This window comes from Aythya ferina, assembly GCF_964211825.1.
Source record: "Aythya ferina genome assembly, chromosome: 8".
Taxonomy (NCBI): domain Eukaryota; kingdom Metazoa; phylum Chordata; class Aves; order Anseriformes; family Anatidae; genus Aythya; species Aythya ferina.
The window spans coordinates 13,379,181-13,395,823 of record NC_140304.1 but is presented as its reverse complement, the minus strand read 5'-3'; the positions used below and the strand labels follow the sequence as shown (position 1 = coordinate 13,395,823).

At 48.1% G+C, this 16,643-nt stretch overlaps 1 long non-coding RNA gene across 2 annotated transcripts; it reads right to left on the bottom strand.

Moving 5' to 3' along the window:
* Nucleotides 1-956: 956 nt before the first annotated feature.
* On the bottom strand, nucleotides 957-15,834 carry LOC311440682. 2 transcript variants are annotated; one of them, XR_014695537.1, is made up of 4 exons: nucleotides 15,662-15,834; nucleotides 14,235-14,347; nucleotides 12,414-12,540; nucleotides 9,743-11,075 (listed from the first exon to the last, which is right to left on the bottom strand). It is a non-coding gene; the product is annotated as an uncharacterized lncRNA (long non-coding RNA). The 2 variants fall into 2 exon arrangements; XR_014695536.1 differs by lacking the exons at nucleotides 9,743-11,075; nucleotides 12,414-12,540 and adding an exon at nucleotides 957-4,543.
* Between the last annotated feature and the right edge of the window lie 809 nt (nucleotides 15,835-16,643).

Sequence of the window (16,643 nt, the reverse complement as noted above, 5' to 3'; positions counted from 1 at the left end):
TGAGGTGCCACCAACAGGTGGCCCAGACAGTAATCAAAGCACTTCACCCCACTTGCCCCAAAACAAGTTCAAGATCATGCCAAGGGCGACCAAGATCAAAGCAGAGAAAGATGTCATGCGTAAGTGGTCCGGATTATCCTCGCACGTCTTCTGTGCTGCTCAGGTCTCAGCTGGAGCATAATGTCCTGCTTGGGATGCTGACCTCCAAGACCATATGAACAACTGGAGACAGTCCAAAGGAGACAGACAACAGCAACTGGAAATCTGTAGGAGACTGTTGGCAAGGGAAGATGGAAAGCTGAAGACGTGGTTACATCTCCCAACAAGCAAAAAGGAAATAGGGGGAAAACCTGTTCCTAGCGCTGCTGTGGGAAGGACAAGAAATCATAATTTTAATTTAAAACAAGAGCCCTTTCAGTCCAGGAGTAGTAAAAGTTTCCAAGTGTATGGACTGCGAAAACACTAGGTAGTTGTCACTTCTCTTTCTTCAAGACACCCGTACTTAAATTAAACCCTTTGGGCTGCACTACAGAAGACCCCATAACTCAGCCATGAGGCAGTCAAGAGAGTTACGAGCTCATTCTGCACTGCGACGTGGGAACAGATAGTCCAATGCCAGCAAAAAGGAAATTAATTTCCAGCTCATCATAAAAAAAAAAAAAACAAAAAACAAAAAAACAAAAAGCCACACAGCAGCTGCCGCTTAGAGGGACCTTTAAAAACCTTTCCAGAGTGAGAAGGACAGCAGGGGAGGGAGCGGGTCCATGCCATTTAATGGCTGGCAGGAGTAGGGGATGGAGTGGCAAATCTGGGTGAATACAGCATCTCCTGAGCTTTGGATCTGCTGGAATTCTGGCAGGAGACCAGGATTTGCACCATCCTCTTGGTATTTTTGTCCTACCTGCCCGCTGACTTCTTGTGAGTAAAACAAAAAAAAAAAAAAACAAACAAAAAACAAACAAAACAAAAAAAAAAAACACAAACAAAAAACAAACAACTGTTTTGTTGGCTGCTTCATCATGGGTCTGCCCTGTTCCAGATGTACTTGCTGGAACTAATTTCTGCGTCATCTTCATACTTGTCCAAGCCAAAACTCTTTCTTATGCTCTGTAGCCCAAACCACCCTGGATTTCAGCTCTTCATATATTTTTGGCTGGATCTGGAGCTCAGGGAGCTGGAGAGATGCTTGGAGAAACCAAGCAAGCTCTGCCTATTTGCCTCACTACTCATCCGAGAGCAGCTCAATACAGAGCCACGGCAAAGCCTCACCATCCGATGGCAAGTCTCCTAGTGACGCAGATAAGGCTCGCAGCAGGTTTCACTAGAGATCCAGCTGTTCCTGAAGGCCAGTCTTAAGTTTTAAGTCCAGAAATATTCCAGTTTCTCCTCTCACGTTGACTCGCATTTGCGCGAGGCTTGGCTCAGACCATCACGCGTACATTTGCAAGGCTGAGCACAAAGTCAACTCAGCTGAGAAGAAACTTCTTGACCTCTTCCACCTCTCCACTCCTTCTCCCACGTGCATTGCTGTGAGAGCATGAGGCACGTCTGCACTGCAGCGAACTATCAGGCTCTGTGCTCTGCCTCCTGCTTTGTTTATAGAGAGTTTGTGGAGATTTGCAGGCCTAGTGATGAATTATAGGGAGGAAGACAAACATATTTTACTGTTCTGGGCGAGGAGCGCTGGAGTCCCACGGACATCTGGAGGAATTATTTGCAGAAAATTAACATTGTTTGTCATTTGCATGATGAACTTCTGGATCTCAAATGAATGATGGGAAGAAACCGGTGGGAGATGTTCATTATCCCTGATGGAGTGAAGCCCCTTGACATGATGCTAAGGTCGCCATGATCTATGGACCTGCTGACTGACAACTCCGAGTGCTCTGGAATTAAACACACGATATAACTGGGGGCGGAAGCGATCTGCCACATTAAATGCCGAGGCGTTAATAATTGTTGCTTGCCTCCGATTGCCGGAGTTTTGGATGCACTCGTTCTGGCTGTTTCACAGGGCAAACAAGTTAACCCCTTCCTGACTACCCTGACGAATTTCAAAGGGCACAGCATTCAGCGAGACATCTGCAGGTATCCAGGCAGCATCACAGATTAAAAGTAGTTTTCCAGTCTTGCTTGTTTATCTCTTGATGTGTCTTTTGGGAACATGTTCTCAGAAGCTCCCTGACACAGATTCCCCACCTCTGGCTCTGCAGCAGCTTCGAGCCCCAGACTGCAGCACACCGCACACCTTCACCAGCCCTGCAAGGGAGATGCTCAAAGTCACAGCATGGCACAGAAGCCCCTCCAAGTTTTCCCAGTCCTCCAGCACAGCACACCTCGTTCCCACATCTGTTAATATTTGCCATTTGGGAGCTAACTTCAGGTTTCTTCCTTGCGGCTCCAACCTGCTCTGATGCCAGGGAGCAGCTCTTCTCAAGAGCTGGGAGTACCAACAGCTGCGAGGCAGGCACTCAGAGGAATCGCTTCTGAGAAACACTGTCTCACTTAGGACATGGCACTTGGCTTCCCAGCATCTCAGTTTCTTCCTTTGAAAACCTGAAATATTCTTTAACCTGCTTCTGAATATTGCTGCTATGTTCCCTGGGTCAGGGTTTCCTGAACTGGGGGAGAAGGTTCCCTCTCCCTCCCAAGCAAAGAGGCATGGCTGGGTACAGAAGGGGTGCGAGCTGTCCCCAGAGAGGAGCAGTGCAAGGGCATTAGCTGTGCCAGCCTCGTTAAAGAGGGCAAGAAAAGCAGAGGGCACTTGGGCCCGTATTGAATTCACTCACAGAAGCACTGCCTCAAGTTCTTTTGTAAGCTCCTCTCAATTCCTTTTACCGCTGCTTTCACCACCTACCTCTAAGCAGAGAAAGCAGCACTCCCCTTCCTCACAGAGCTGGGAAGACAAATTCACAGACATTTTTGAGACAAAGGGGAACAATGGGTACTTGCTGAAAGACAGAAATCAGAAACCCAAACGTTGGCTCAAAATGATGCCAGGACCACAGGAGCATCACCACACAACAAGGGAAGCGAGAGAAATCTTCAGCTGTGGACCCAAGCCTTGAGAGGAGCATGAAAGGACAGAGATCTGAGGAGGGATAATTGTACCGACAATATTCTCTGTGCAAAGGTACAGCAAAAATACACCGACACCTTGTCTCATATCAAACAAAGCACCATGCTGATTAACACAGGCTGAAAACTCAGCCCCTGCCGCTCGGAAACATCTCAAGGCCATGACACAAGGAACAAGTGGATGGGGCAGCACGGTTTGATCTCACCGGGAAGGAGAGGGATGGGAACACTGTGTAGGTTTAGGGCAGGTGTGCAAGAGCCAGCACCGTACCCACCATCGTGCTGTGAACAAACACAGCCCAGGTAATGGCTCCACTCCAAGCTCTGTCCCCTCTTACTGGGATTGCAGCTGAGGCAGCGAAGAAAAATGAGCATCTGGAAGTCCATATGAATAAGCTAATGTCGCAGGGCTGTCAGTCATGTGCTAATACCCTTAGCTAAAGCAACATATTGATCCTGATTGCCTGGAATTGCACTTGAAAAGGGCTGGGTGACATTTCCAAGGAGACATGAGCTACTTTCAAGTCAATTAGCGGCATCGGAGGATTCGTGCTGAGGGGACGCGCTCACCTCTGAGGAATGCCAGGAGAGAATGAGAATTGAATTAAGCCTTTTCATACGCCGAGAAACAAATCCTTTAATGGCCTGTAACAGCTGACGGGACACTCAGGGTCGCCAAAAGCATGCTGGCAGCAGCTAGGTGAAGAAGCTTCCTGTGATGAAGCTGGGGACTGCAGAGGAGCTGAATCCCTGCTAAGAGCCCAGGAGGGCATGCAGCACTCCGTGGGATAATCCTCTAGATAAGGGAACGGGGGGAGCAAAGTGTAAGGTCCAGGTCAACAACACATGTAAAGCTCTCAAATCCTCTCCAGTTATCTGACCTTTCCTGGGGCTCAACAGGAACACCACAACCAGCAGCAGCTCACTTAGGACCGAACAGCATGGGACCCTGGTGGAACAAGCCCTCAACGATAAGCCCAAGGACCAAGGCACAGCCAGGATTTAAATGAGATCTTTTGTCAGCTGCTTTCCCCAGAAATTCCATCTTTGCATGGATCCCAAAGACTCCTACAGAGCCTAGGACCCCAAACAAGTTTGAAACCAGCAGAGCAAACCCAAAGGCAGAGAAATCAGGGTAACTTTTCAATCCCTGATTCTTTTTCTACTTGCGGGTGCTCCGACCTATATTTAGTTTCCATGGTTCCTTTTATGTTCCTATAAACATGAGGCTTGTACCTGAATTCAAGGCTTTCTGGACAGCTTTACAAAGATGATTTCCTGCTTTCTTACAGCACCTGCGGTCATTCTGTCACACAAACCAAGGAGCGTAGCTCTTCGATCCCCGTGCAGAAGGGCGAGGAGTTCTGGTGAAAAGCACTTCAATCCATTTTGCAAGGTGAAAACAAATCCAGCAGCTACAGAATGACCAGGAAGCCTCGGAGGTCCCAGGAGCATTTGAATCATCCTGAATAAAGAATAGGGGAAAAAAACAGTAAGAGAAACCAAGATGTTTTCTCTGGTATCAGTTCTGCAAGGAGCTCTGCAAGCTCTCAGATACTGTAGGCTTTCTTACACAGACGGCTAATAACATCCACCAGCCAGAAGCCCAGTGCCATCTTCACCACACCAGTGACATTCAGAGGCCTCAGAAATGCCAGTCTTCTGCATGTTGCACCAGCCCAGGGAAAGCTGCCCCTTCCCCACAGCCTCCAAAGCCAAGCGGCTCAGCCTAAGAGCCAAACCATGTCCTCATCCCCCCACCACACCAGGGATGCTGCAACAGGAGCACTGACAAGGTTTCCTGGCAGGAAACCACAGCTGCAGCACTGCACGTTTTGCTGGGGGAGCAATCCCACAGCTTGCTCCCCATCCTTGCCACGAGGCAGGTTTTCCTAGTCCAGCACAAGCCAAGACCCTTGCTGCATGCTCCCAGCTTTCCCCCTTCCCTCTTCTCCCCACTGCCATGGCCCTGAGCTAAGGAACAGAGACAGCCAGCTTCAGTCCCCAAGGAAATCAAATGGAAATAGTTCCTTTTAACTCAGCTGAAGAAAAGAGACCGTGTTCATAAACCTGCAGGCTTCGAGAATAAATTGATCTCCTAATAGCCCCCACAGACAGGAGGGGGCTTGGGCAATGGATTCTCCCCTGGGTGAACCACCGAGTGTCCTTCCAAGTTCTCAGCCACCATCTCTCACTGGAGATCCTAGCACAGCTGGTGAATTTCCAAAGCCAAAACTGAAAGCAGAATTATGTCACACCCAACAAACCCTCCGGAGCCAGGACCCTCATCCTTTTGGTGACAGGCATTACACACACCTCAAAACAGAAGCGCTTATCCAAAGTGCAGCCAGAAAGCTTAAGAAACCCATTTTCACTAGAACAACACAGAGGAGGGTGTCAGGCTCATTTCACAAGGACTGGTAGGAGCCCGGATCTCAATTAAAGCTAGCAAGGCTCAAAATAGCCTTTTGCAATATTTCAGCCTGCACCATAAACTGCAGGTCATATTTCTGAAAGCACCTGAGCGACACAAACGTCCGAGCTGCGGTTTCAAAGTGCCCCTTGTTTCAGCACCCGCATATTTTCCTCCGTGGATGGAATATGGTTAGGAGTGACACATGACTACTGTGCAGTACTAAAAAAGTCCAGCAGATCACACTGGTGCGGACAGAGGCTACGCTTACAGGCTGACAGCAGATGCATACAAGCGACTTTTCCAAGGCTGCACAGTAAATCCAAAACATAACAGAGACTAACCCCAGGTCCTCCAGACTCTCCGTTTTCTCCCAAACTGCTGCACTTTCCTTTGTCTGCTGTTAAAAGCCAACTTCAGGATACAGTATGGCAGCATGGACACGCTCAGCAGCCATTCCTCTAGTGAGGAGCACAACAGAGAGAGAGAATCCACTCTTTGTGCGACAGGAAGAAAGCACAGGGGATCAGCAGGGTGCTCCTGACAAGATGGGAAGGAAAGCAAAGGGGGTTTATATATTTTTTTTGCCTTTACTGTGAAGAGATGTCTGCATTTCCCTTATTAACGGTAAGGCTCAGCCCTAGCTAGAGAACAGCAGGAGAGGCTAAAAAATGGGATCTTTTCAAAGCACCATTTCTCTATAAATATTGAGCACAAGCTATTGCCCAAAAGAGCAGCCCATTAAGTTTCTGGGGCACTCTCAGCCGTGCAGGAAGCCAAATTTGTTGACTTAATGACCCCTTCTGTGTTTTCAAGCAAAGCAACACCATCCCGCCAGCCACCAGCAGCCCCGGAGGACCCCCACCCTCTCCAGGATGCCTTTGGTGTCTCTAAGGCTGCAGACAGGGCAGAGGTGGATGTGCCCAGCTGGCTAGGTGATGAGGGTTAAGGGTGGGCTCCGTGCTTGGTCAATGGAACAGGGAGTGAGAAGAGAGTTGGGGAAGCTAGAGGGTTGGGAACAGGGAGGACCTGCCCTGGGTTTAAAAGCTGTTTGCCCTCACCCTGCTTGCCATTACAAATTTCACGTCCCTGGCACAGACAACACAAAACCCAACCTTGTGTCAAGTTGGGGGGTTCAGGTCATTTTCCTCAGAGCCAGCTTTAATTCTCTTCAAGCCCCGATTCACCCCGGCACCCCCCATTGCAGCAGCCTCAGGGAACCCAGAACCAGTGACCCCAGAGCTCACATCCCCACACCAGCAACCTCTTAAATCCCCACACCCTGGGAGATCTTCCCCCTGCCTTCTTACATCTAGCCCTGAGGGCTCAGCTGTGTCTTTTCACATACACATTTTTATGGAGGCAGGGGAAATTAAGTTTTATTGCAATCAGGGCTGTGATTCTCTTTGTCACATGCTCCTACAACACGGGGCGTCGACATGACATGTATCACCAGGAGGGCCACCAGTAAAACCACAAGAACTAGCAACCGAAAGACCTCGGTTCAGGCCAGAGGCAAAGAAAAGACACGACATGACAAGTGGCTGAACATCTTGTATTGCTCTCACATGTGTCCTCGGGTCAGGTGTGGAGCAAAGACAGTAAGCCAAGGCAATGAAACAACGCTGAGCATGTTTTCCTTGCCCTGTGCCATTCATACTCAAAGGCTGTTCCAGCTGCAGCTACACACTCCCCACGCAGCTATAGACAGCGAGGGTTTCTGCTCTTTAAATCTGCATCTCTAGTCTAAAAGCCTATGGGATAAAATCAGGCTTGGGAAAAGGAGCAAGGTCTAGCTTTCACCATCTAAGAGCTGGCTGAGCAACAGCCTGAGTGCCAACAGGACAGAGATAACAATACCAAATCAGATAAAAAAAATAAATCAGTTGTTCTACAAGGGCTTTCTGGAACCACTAGTTAATTAAGCTGGCAGTGGATAGGAGTCTATATAAGGAGTTCTGGTCATCCTCTGCAGGTGAGATTAAAGAAGGGGAGTGGGTTTTGGTGCCCACCCTCTGCCTGCCTGTAAAAAAGCAAACCTATTCTCTCTCTGCATGCTCTCTACTTTCACAGAGAAGCAAGAGTTAAAACCAAATCCAGGCTGCTTCAGCAAAAGCACAGACACTGCCAAGCACATGAACATGAGGGAGAAGGCGAGCACAAGCCCGCGGCTTGCAAGCTGCCCAGCTTTATTATTTTCTGAAAAAAGAGATATCTCTCAGTGCAAAGGTTTGTCAAGAAATACAAGGGATCCAATACCTGTGAGGAGCTCCTTCTGAAGCAATTCTCCTCTTGGGAGCACCATTTGGAAGCTGAGGAGCAGCTTTTTGCTTTGCCCCTTCTCAGCCCTCCCAGCTTCCCCCGCAGGTGCTGGTGCAACACCATTAACACCCACAGACCCATGGACCTGCCCGCTCCGTGCCGCACTCCAGTGGCCTCAGCAGAGTTAATCCCAGACAGGATCTGCCTAAGTTTGTGCCCCTTCTGAATGTGTTCCTTTCCACAAGGTGAACTGAAAAGGAAGAATGGATTTGGAAAGCCATCCGTGAACAGGAACAAAGAAGTGCTGTTCTCTAAAGGCCCTCAATAACAGGGCTTTCTCACAGAAACCACAGAGCACCATGATGTCTCGGCACACAGGAAAGCCAAGGACTGCAATTACCTTTGTGAACATCCTTCAAGACACCACAGCAGCACTTTTTTTCCCAAACCCAGCCCTTCCAAAAGTGATGGCTTCACAGGGTACCTTAAGCCCACTAAAGGTACCCTTGTAACCACAGTCCCATCCGAGGGTTTAAATCTCACCCAGGAGCTGAAGCCAGAAAAGTTAAGTGGTTTACACACTTCTGCTGAGATGATGAGTATCGTTTTCTCCTGGCTCCCCACATGACTTACAGCCCCCTCTGGGCAGTGCAGAATTGCTTTTGAAGAGCAGCTAGAAACACTTCAGCACTTTCTGAACAGATAAAAGGAGAGCTTGAATCCAGCACATTCTGGGGAAGAGGGAGATTTTGCTTCCCAGCAGCCATTTACAGCGGCAGCACAGCCTGGCCCGGACAGCAGTAACCACCCTGGTGCCCCGGCACAGATCCCAGCACCACCCCGCAGTTGTGTTTGCCGTCGGAAGGAGCAGAACTGGACTCTGCCAGCCTCCAGTGAGCACTCAAATCCTACCACATTTGGTACACCCCTGCAACCATCCAGCTTCCCCAAGGCTCTGACTGCCAGCGTAACCACGGCAGAGCCAGCCCTGCTTTCACAGCCAGCTTAGGGGCAGATGCTGCAGAGGCTGCGAAGAGGAGCTGCAGGGAGGAAGGCACCAGCACATCCCAACTCTTCTCCAAACCACAGCAACGTGATGGGCTCTTGGCAGATAACAGCACAGTGTGGATGCAGAGCAGCAGACCAGTGGCAGCAGGACCCCAACAGGGCGAGCTGCACCCCAAAACCAGCAATGAAACCATGGGACTGAGCAGCAGCACACTATCCCTCCTCCCTCCATGTCTTGCTTGTCCCAGTCTCATGAGGCCTTCCAGCAGTTCGCAGCTCAGGAACATCTTTCATTAGTTTGCTTAAATGCTCTCCAAACCCATTTAAGCTTTAGCATCCCCAGTATCCTGTAGCAATGAGTTCCGCAGTTTGCAGGCACACTGCGGCAAGCAATTTCTCCTTCTGAAGCATCCATAAAGTAATTTCACTGCAGATGCAGAGTGAGATGAAAAAATCAGGAGGCTGTCCGGAGGAAAAGAAATAAAAACAGCCACAGCTTTAGGAAAAAGAACTGGCAAGTAAAGGTTAAATGAACTAGGTTCATTCAGCCTAAAAAAAAAAAAAAAAAAAAAAAAAAAATTAAGAAAAAAAGAGAAGGCTAAGGCACAGAGGCATAACAATCTTCCAATAGCTAGCAGGTTATTAAGACAGAAGTCGATTGTTCTCTGTGTTCACAGTGGCAGGAGAAGAAGAAATAATTTAACTTGGAGCAAAGAAAGCTTAAGTTTAGACATTAAAAAAAACTTTCTCACCGGAACAGATATCAGGGAAGTTGCAGAATTTTTCACTGGAGACAACTACGGAAAGGTTAAGCAAACACCTGTGAGAAGGGGAAAGGTGTAATTGATCTTGCCTCAATGCCAACCTAGAAGGAGATTTATCTGCAGCAGCTCGTTCCAGCCCTCTGTTCTGCGATACGAACAAAACTTCCAAAATGCTTTCTTCATGCATTTTTAATTGCGTTTTAATTTTTATCCTCATGTAGCTTGAGACACGTAAAAGAAGCAGCCATGTCTAATAAATCAGGAATTACATGTTTCCCATTTCTGCAATGTAATAAAAAGATGTAAAAGTTCCAAATCAGAACAGATATATGTTAAGCTATACAGTCACATCAATAAATATGTATGGGTGTCGCGTCCCCTTCTGCTTTGCCAAAAATAGTACCAAATTATGCCAACCAATGAGAAACTATGTTTCATTAGGAAATGAACTTTAAAATACAAGATTAAAATGTGCTTTTTAAATCAAGATTTCCTGCTTGTTGATTTAAATCATGATTAAAATGGGTGATTTAAATCAACCATCCTGAACAAAACATGCATCTTTCTTAAGTCTTCAGGGTGGAGAAGACAGTGGTATCCTAAGGATCAGCCAGATAATTCTAGTTTCTACTACGCTGCTCTTTCTCCAGCTAAGCAGTCCTATTGCGTTCATCTTTTGTGAACTAAAAGTAATTTCCCTACACAAGCCTGACACCCCGAGTCCCTTCCATTAACCTTCCCCAGACCTTGTGCCTGTACACCTCTCCTGCCCAAGGAGCATCATCAAGGAATTTCAAGCTGACACCGAATCAGGCTCAAACAAACTTCCCTGCTACAATTATAATCAGATCCTCCCTAGATGCAAATAACAGCCCCCACCCTTCCGTGCGTGGGCTCCAATCACGGCTCGTGAATAATTACGGCAGGATTTCAAGAGCCGCCCTCAAGAACAAGTGCACTGTGGAATCAACATGCCTTCTTGCGGGGCTCAAAGGGTAAAGACAAAGTGGGAACTGCCCGCCAGTGAAGCAGAGAACAGAGGGCCCCAGAGACTTCACTAAAAACAGCTGTTGAGCTTTTCATCCCCAAGTTAGAGCCATGACACCCATGAGAGATGCAGTGTACCTTTGCCAGACCTCCAGCGTGACCTCAAACATTTCATCCAGGGATGGCTGAGCCTCTCATCCCAGCCTTGTCTCATTTTCCTCTTCCCAGCACATATTCCCTTTGCTGCTCAGTGGACGTGGTAGCCAGACATCGTTAGGAACAGAGCAGAGTCTAAGTGAGGTTTGCAGGCTGAGGTGGCTCTGAAAACCCCACTGGGAGCTATAACCATGCCTCACACGTTTGGGTGGCACAATGCCAAAGCTGACCTGCAGTCCCTGAACTGACACAGCCATACAGCTTGATGCGTGGCCCTACTCCATGGAGAAAAAAAGTCACAGCCAAACACAGCAGGAGAGCACTGCTGGACATCACACTCCTCAGCCCCACTGAAGAGCACCAGGGTCCCACAGCAGGCAGTGGCTCCACTCATCCACAGAAGGGACCTGAAACAGAAAGTAAATCCTGAGGGGTACATGGCCAGGACACCTCACAGCTTTCTCTTTCCTTTCCTCCAAACACCAACCTATGGTTCAGAAGACTGCCTAAACGGCTGTTAACTATAAGCTATTTTTAAATATATATATAAAAAAAAATTATTTCCAAACTTATCTAACAGATGGGCAGAGCGCTACCAAAGAGGCTGAGCTTCAGTTATTGCAAATCCAGAATGACTCTCCAGTCACTCCAGGCACATACAGACACCTGACTGACCTACATGGGCCACGTGGACTACCCCAGTGCCAGAGCCTACCTTGCCATATTAGACTGGGAGAGAGATACCCTGAACCAAACTTTCCAGCAGTAATGTGTAAAGTGAAGTCAACTTGGTCAGCCCAAGAAAATAGCTCTGGGAATTATAAAGATCTCAGCCCCAATTAGTCCGTCCAGGAAGGAAACACCTCAGAGTCATTTTAACAGTCTTGACGGTGGTAATTTTAGTGGAATGGGAGGAGGAGTGGAAAAAAGGCATCAGCAAGGACAGAAGGGAGAGACACAAACAGTACAAGAGATGGAAAAGAAAAGCAAAGACGAGCACAAAGAAATAAGCAGAGCTCTAAGGGGGAGCGGAGAGCACAAAAAACAACTCAAATTTTTCTCAGTGTATACCGAGATTTCATCAGAAACAATACAATTCCACCAAGTAACACTTCAGTAGGAATGCAGCAAAAATGAGAATTCAGATTTTTTTCTCCTCCCCATAAAATTGTAATTTTCTCTCTTTGGGCTCTTAAGAGTCAAAAAAATCAAAGAACTGTGAAGATTGTGAATGCTATTTTCTCATTTCTTTCTTCTTATCCCTGCCATTAAATGAAATAGAATGAATGGCACCTAGGCAGGATTCACCTTCCTTTCCCTTCCTACCTATTCTAACTTGCCAAGACTTTTTTTTTTAAAACAAAATATAAAGAGTCTGTAAAAGGAAAGGCTAACTTGTGTTGAAAATTATCTTTCTAGAAGTCAACAAAGCTTTGAACACAAGCACGGAATGGAAACAAAAGGCAGCAAAAACATTACTAAAAATAACTTTTAAGCTTCCCATTAAGTCCTTCTTTTCTGTACAATGGATTTGGTTTTAACTCTTGCTTTAAATTGGCTGCTGTGTTGTCTGTTGTTTTTACTGATTTAATATTTCCCTCCGTGTGAAGTTGGGCGTCACAACAGGGCGCTGAGCAAGTCAGGCTTGGGATTTCCACCTCTGTATCAAAAGCCAAAATATGTTCTTGATCTCTTGGGCAGAACAGAAGAGAGTCCAGAGAGAGCATTAAAAACAAATTCAGCACCTTCCACGGAATGCGAGGCACCTCTTCTCTTTCTGTCTGTCATCCCAACCAATTCTCCTTGCCACCCGAGAAGCAGGCCAGCACCTGAGCATATTTCGCAGATCCTCCTGTGATTTGCAAACTCGCCCTGTGATGAGAGAAATCGGCAGCACACTAGTCTGCGTCTCCTGCTCTCAGCGAGCAAACTGACTGCCTGGCCCTGGTTTCTGTCATTAGAGACAGGAGTCGTTAAGAATTCATGCCCACTGCCAACACTGCATTTTTGGAGAGGTCTTGCACTCAGGCAGAACTAATGAGCAGGCAAAGCAAGAGAACGACAGCTAAAGCAGAAAACACGCAGACAAATATATCCAAATTGAGAATGCAGACTTATCCGAAGGTCTTCTCCCCTCCAAGGTACTTCAGCAGCATCGCATAATGAAATGTTTACCCAGGGGAAAGGATGATTGTCATACCTGTTATATGGATGGGGAGGCTGAGGTAGGAAGAGTGTGACTTTATCCAGACACACTGGAGGGCTGTGTTCAAACTGGGACTGCATTTGAAAGGACTGGTCCTGACATATTCATTCAGCTGAGGAGATCACCAGGTGAAGACAGCACCATCACCCAGATGGGTCTGATGGCTGTGAATTCTCAGCTGTAAAAATAGGCCAGATAATGCCTGTCTGTCGAGGATTTACCCGCCTGTACTTGCAAAATACTTTGCAGTCATTGGACAAAGGATTTTTATCAAAATGCAGCCAGAGGCTGGACAAGATAATAGCTTCCCCATCTTCCAGCTCCTGCAAAAAATCCTGCTGGTTTCTGCGAGCAGAAGGCAGTGCTTCTTGCTGTAGTTCCGCATGCAAGAGCCATCCTGCGGAGCATGTGCTTACCGCTAATAAGAGCCTTAAGTGCAGTGGGCGAGCAGAGAACTTAATCACATATAGGAACAGGGCATGCAGAGAAAGGACTCTCAGAGGGCCGGGCTCCCTCTGTGCCTGCGGAGCAGTTTGCATAACGAAGGATGCTCTCCATGTATACATGCCTGCGTACCGCTTCCCTGAATTGTGGCTGCTGGGAGAATCGTAACGAAAGCATTTCTCATTCACATCTGTTTACATTGTAAGCCATAACGTTACAGCAGCATTTATTCCTCCTTCTCTTCCCTTTCTCTTCCCTGCCTGCTTTTTCCCCAAGCATCCCATTTTTTTAGACCTATAACCCTGAAAATGATGCAAGTCTCCCATTGATTTCAATTGGCTTTTGTTTAAGGGCTTGATAGCCGAGAGAAAAATTGAATGATCATTCATTGAAAGAGACAGATTTGGCCCAGTTCCCCAGCTGGTGTAAATCAGCACAAGCCCACAGAGCTCGGAGGCTCCCTGCCCTCTGCTGATGGCTTCGCCCACTTGTGTGCACGCAAGGAATTTCAATGCTGCTGCCCTGCCCGTACCGCACACAGACCCAGCGTGCAGTTTTCAGCTCTGCTGAGCACTGCATGGCCAGGGCTCATCCTGCTCCCTCTTCCCACCCACAGCAGACACCTCCATGGTCAAGGCATCCTCACTCTGGCTTGGGAAAGGTGAAAGAGGACCTAGTTATGTATTTACTCTGCCTCCCTCTATCTCCTCACACACCAGAGCCCACCCAGCACCCCGTGGGGAGGCTGCCTGTGCTGGGAGCATGGCAAAAGGCACCGGGAGGATTTACAGCAGCAGGGGCCTAAGGCAAGACAAGACAAATGCCATGCATGACTCCGTAAGCCATGCTGCTGCTGGAAACCCTCTGGAATTAACTTCCCCCTGTGATGCAGATAACCCTTCCTTCCATAGCTCACCTGCATGTCCAGCCTGAGCAGGATGCTCCTGAGAGACGGGGATGAAAGAGGACCAGGAGAGGATGCTGCACACCACAGCACTACCATCTCAGGGTCTGGGGTCAGCCAGGGCTCTGAACAGGAATGAGGAGATGGGAGAGGGCCAAAGGTAACCAAACCTCTGCTAAAAGGTCTTTTTCCATGCATTTGCATTTACCTGAATCAAGGCATATTGCAGGAGACAGGTCCAGGGAACAAGAACTATTTGCCTACAGCCTGATAAGCTGGGTTCTCCTTCCCCCCCCAGAGGAAATTGCTTTGGTAGTCCAGGAACGGAAGGGAAGAGCCAAAGCCATGAAATGATCAAGCTAACAAGAGGAAAATCTCCTCTGGCTGGCATGTCTCTTGCTCACCTTGATTAGCCGAGCAGGATATAGACATAAAATTACAATTGCTTCCTCCATTCCCCCTTGCCCCCCTTTGTGTGGGGAAGATGTTAAAAACGTCAGGCTTGATTTACCCTGACACTCTGACTGACTCACGATACCTATAAATCCTCCCCACCAAAGGCAATCTCCTCTTTACCTGCTGCACAGCTGCGGATGGCAAGGGGGAGAGGGGGGGGAGACTGTCTCCCCCTCTCACCGTGTACATCAAGTCCAATAACTTCTTCTTTCACCTGCCTCAAAAGAGGAGACAGGGACCTTTTGTTCGGGTTGCTTATGCTTTGGTGTGAGTGTGTTTTAAACAAGGCCGAGTGATATCCCTTTTGCTTTGCGGCTGTCTGTGTTCATTTTTATTGATGCAAGAATCTGGGTATGTGCTGGAGCACACACGTTCAGCTCAATCTGACCACTGCCAACTGCATTACAGCTCAATTTCACCAGGGTGATTAGCTCCAAAAGGAGAAGGGGGGGGGGGAAACGATAACCTATCCTCGTGCAAACTTCCAGGCAAGAGAGGCACGAAAAGCAATAGCTGGGGTGCGTTTTGGATAGAATAACAATAGAAAGCTCTATCCAGGAGGGAAGGAAAAGGGGTGGATGAAAGGAGAGAGGGAAAGATCTAATAGGAGAAGTGAATGCAGTGCAATCTGGGATACAGTTCTGGCACATCTCCAGAGGCCGCAGTAGTTCCTACAGGATGGAGGCTTTCTTTTAAAAATACTAATGGGCTGATTTGCAGAGCTGCCTGGCTCCCAGATCTCCCACAGAAACTACTCCTCAAACATCATTAACATGTGCACACTGCTGAGAAAGCCTTCCAAATATGACCCTGCAGCCGTGCTGCCTGCCTGCAGAAACCAACTCCAGCACAGTACCTAAATGAGAAATGGAAAGGATCTGCCTTCCCCTGCCCAGCCACCACGCATCATCCTCCCACTCAGGTGTTTGCTGTGGTACCATCAAGTCCCATAGGTGGGCTGAAATTCACAACTTGGCTCTTACCTCTCAAGCCCACTGTCAGGCTTCAGCCTCATGTGGTGTCTGCTGCCCCACCAAGCCCAGATGTTTCTGGTCAGGACCATGATGTAGCCCACCAGCATCACAGCCCCTCCATCCCCATGCTTTCTCAGCCACTACACAAGGCCACACACTGAGAGAGAAGACTCTGCGGACATCTGACCCTGAGGAGAGAAAGTGCTGTCAGTGAGACCTCAGCAGCTATATCCTCCAGGGCTCAGCCCCTGAGCCCCTGCTTCACAATAGAGGATGCTCTGGGCAGAGGAAACACGGCCACAGCCTTGCAGAGGGGAGGAGGGAGGAAGTAAATGAGTGATGGGATACTTATGGCCCTCTTCTTTCTACAAACCCTTTGGTTGTGCTCTGCAATCCCCTGGGATCTGCCTTCCACAACAACCTAGGCCCACTTCACATCTATACTACCCTCTCGGACTCCACAGCAGCCCACGGTGATGAATTACATATGTAATTATGCACTTCAGGAAAATGTACTTTCCTTCATTTGCTTTAAACCTTCTGCTTAATGAGTTCACTGGGTAACCCTCTTGAATCACAAGACATGGCAAACAATCATCTCTGCCACCTCTTCTCCACTCCGGGCTGCATGATGCCTCGATTGCATCCCTCTCCTACCTGCCTCTTTTCTAAGCTGACACATCCCAATCTGCTTGATCTCTCCTTATGCAGAAGCTCCCCCATGCCTTTGATCACAATCTTTATCTCTTTTTTTTTTGACATTTCCTATAACCTTCCAAAAAGGATGATGACAACCCCAGAGGTGGCAGTCTCTCTCTCCTGGTAATGCTTATGTCTACTGCTGGTGTAGACCACCACAAAACATGGATGAGATATCCAAAACACACACCAGCGCTGGCAGAGAGCTGGCCATCACGCGCAGCTATTTGCACAGCCCAGCACCCCCTTGCCACAACTGTTCCAGATACTGAAGGCTCAACAACATTTTTCA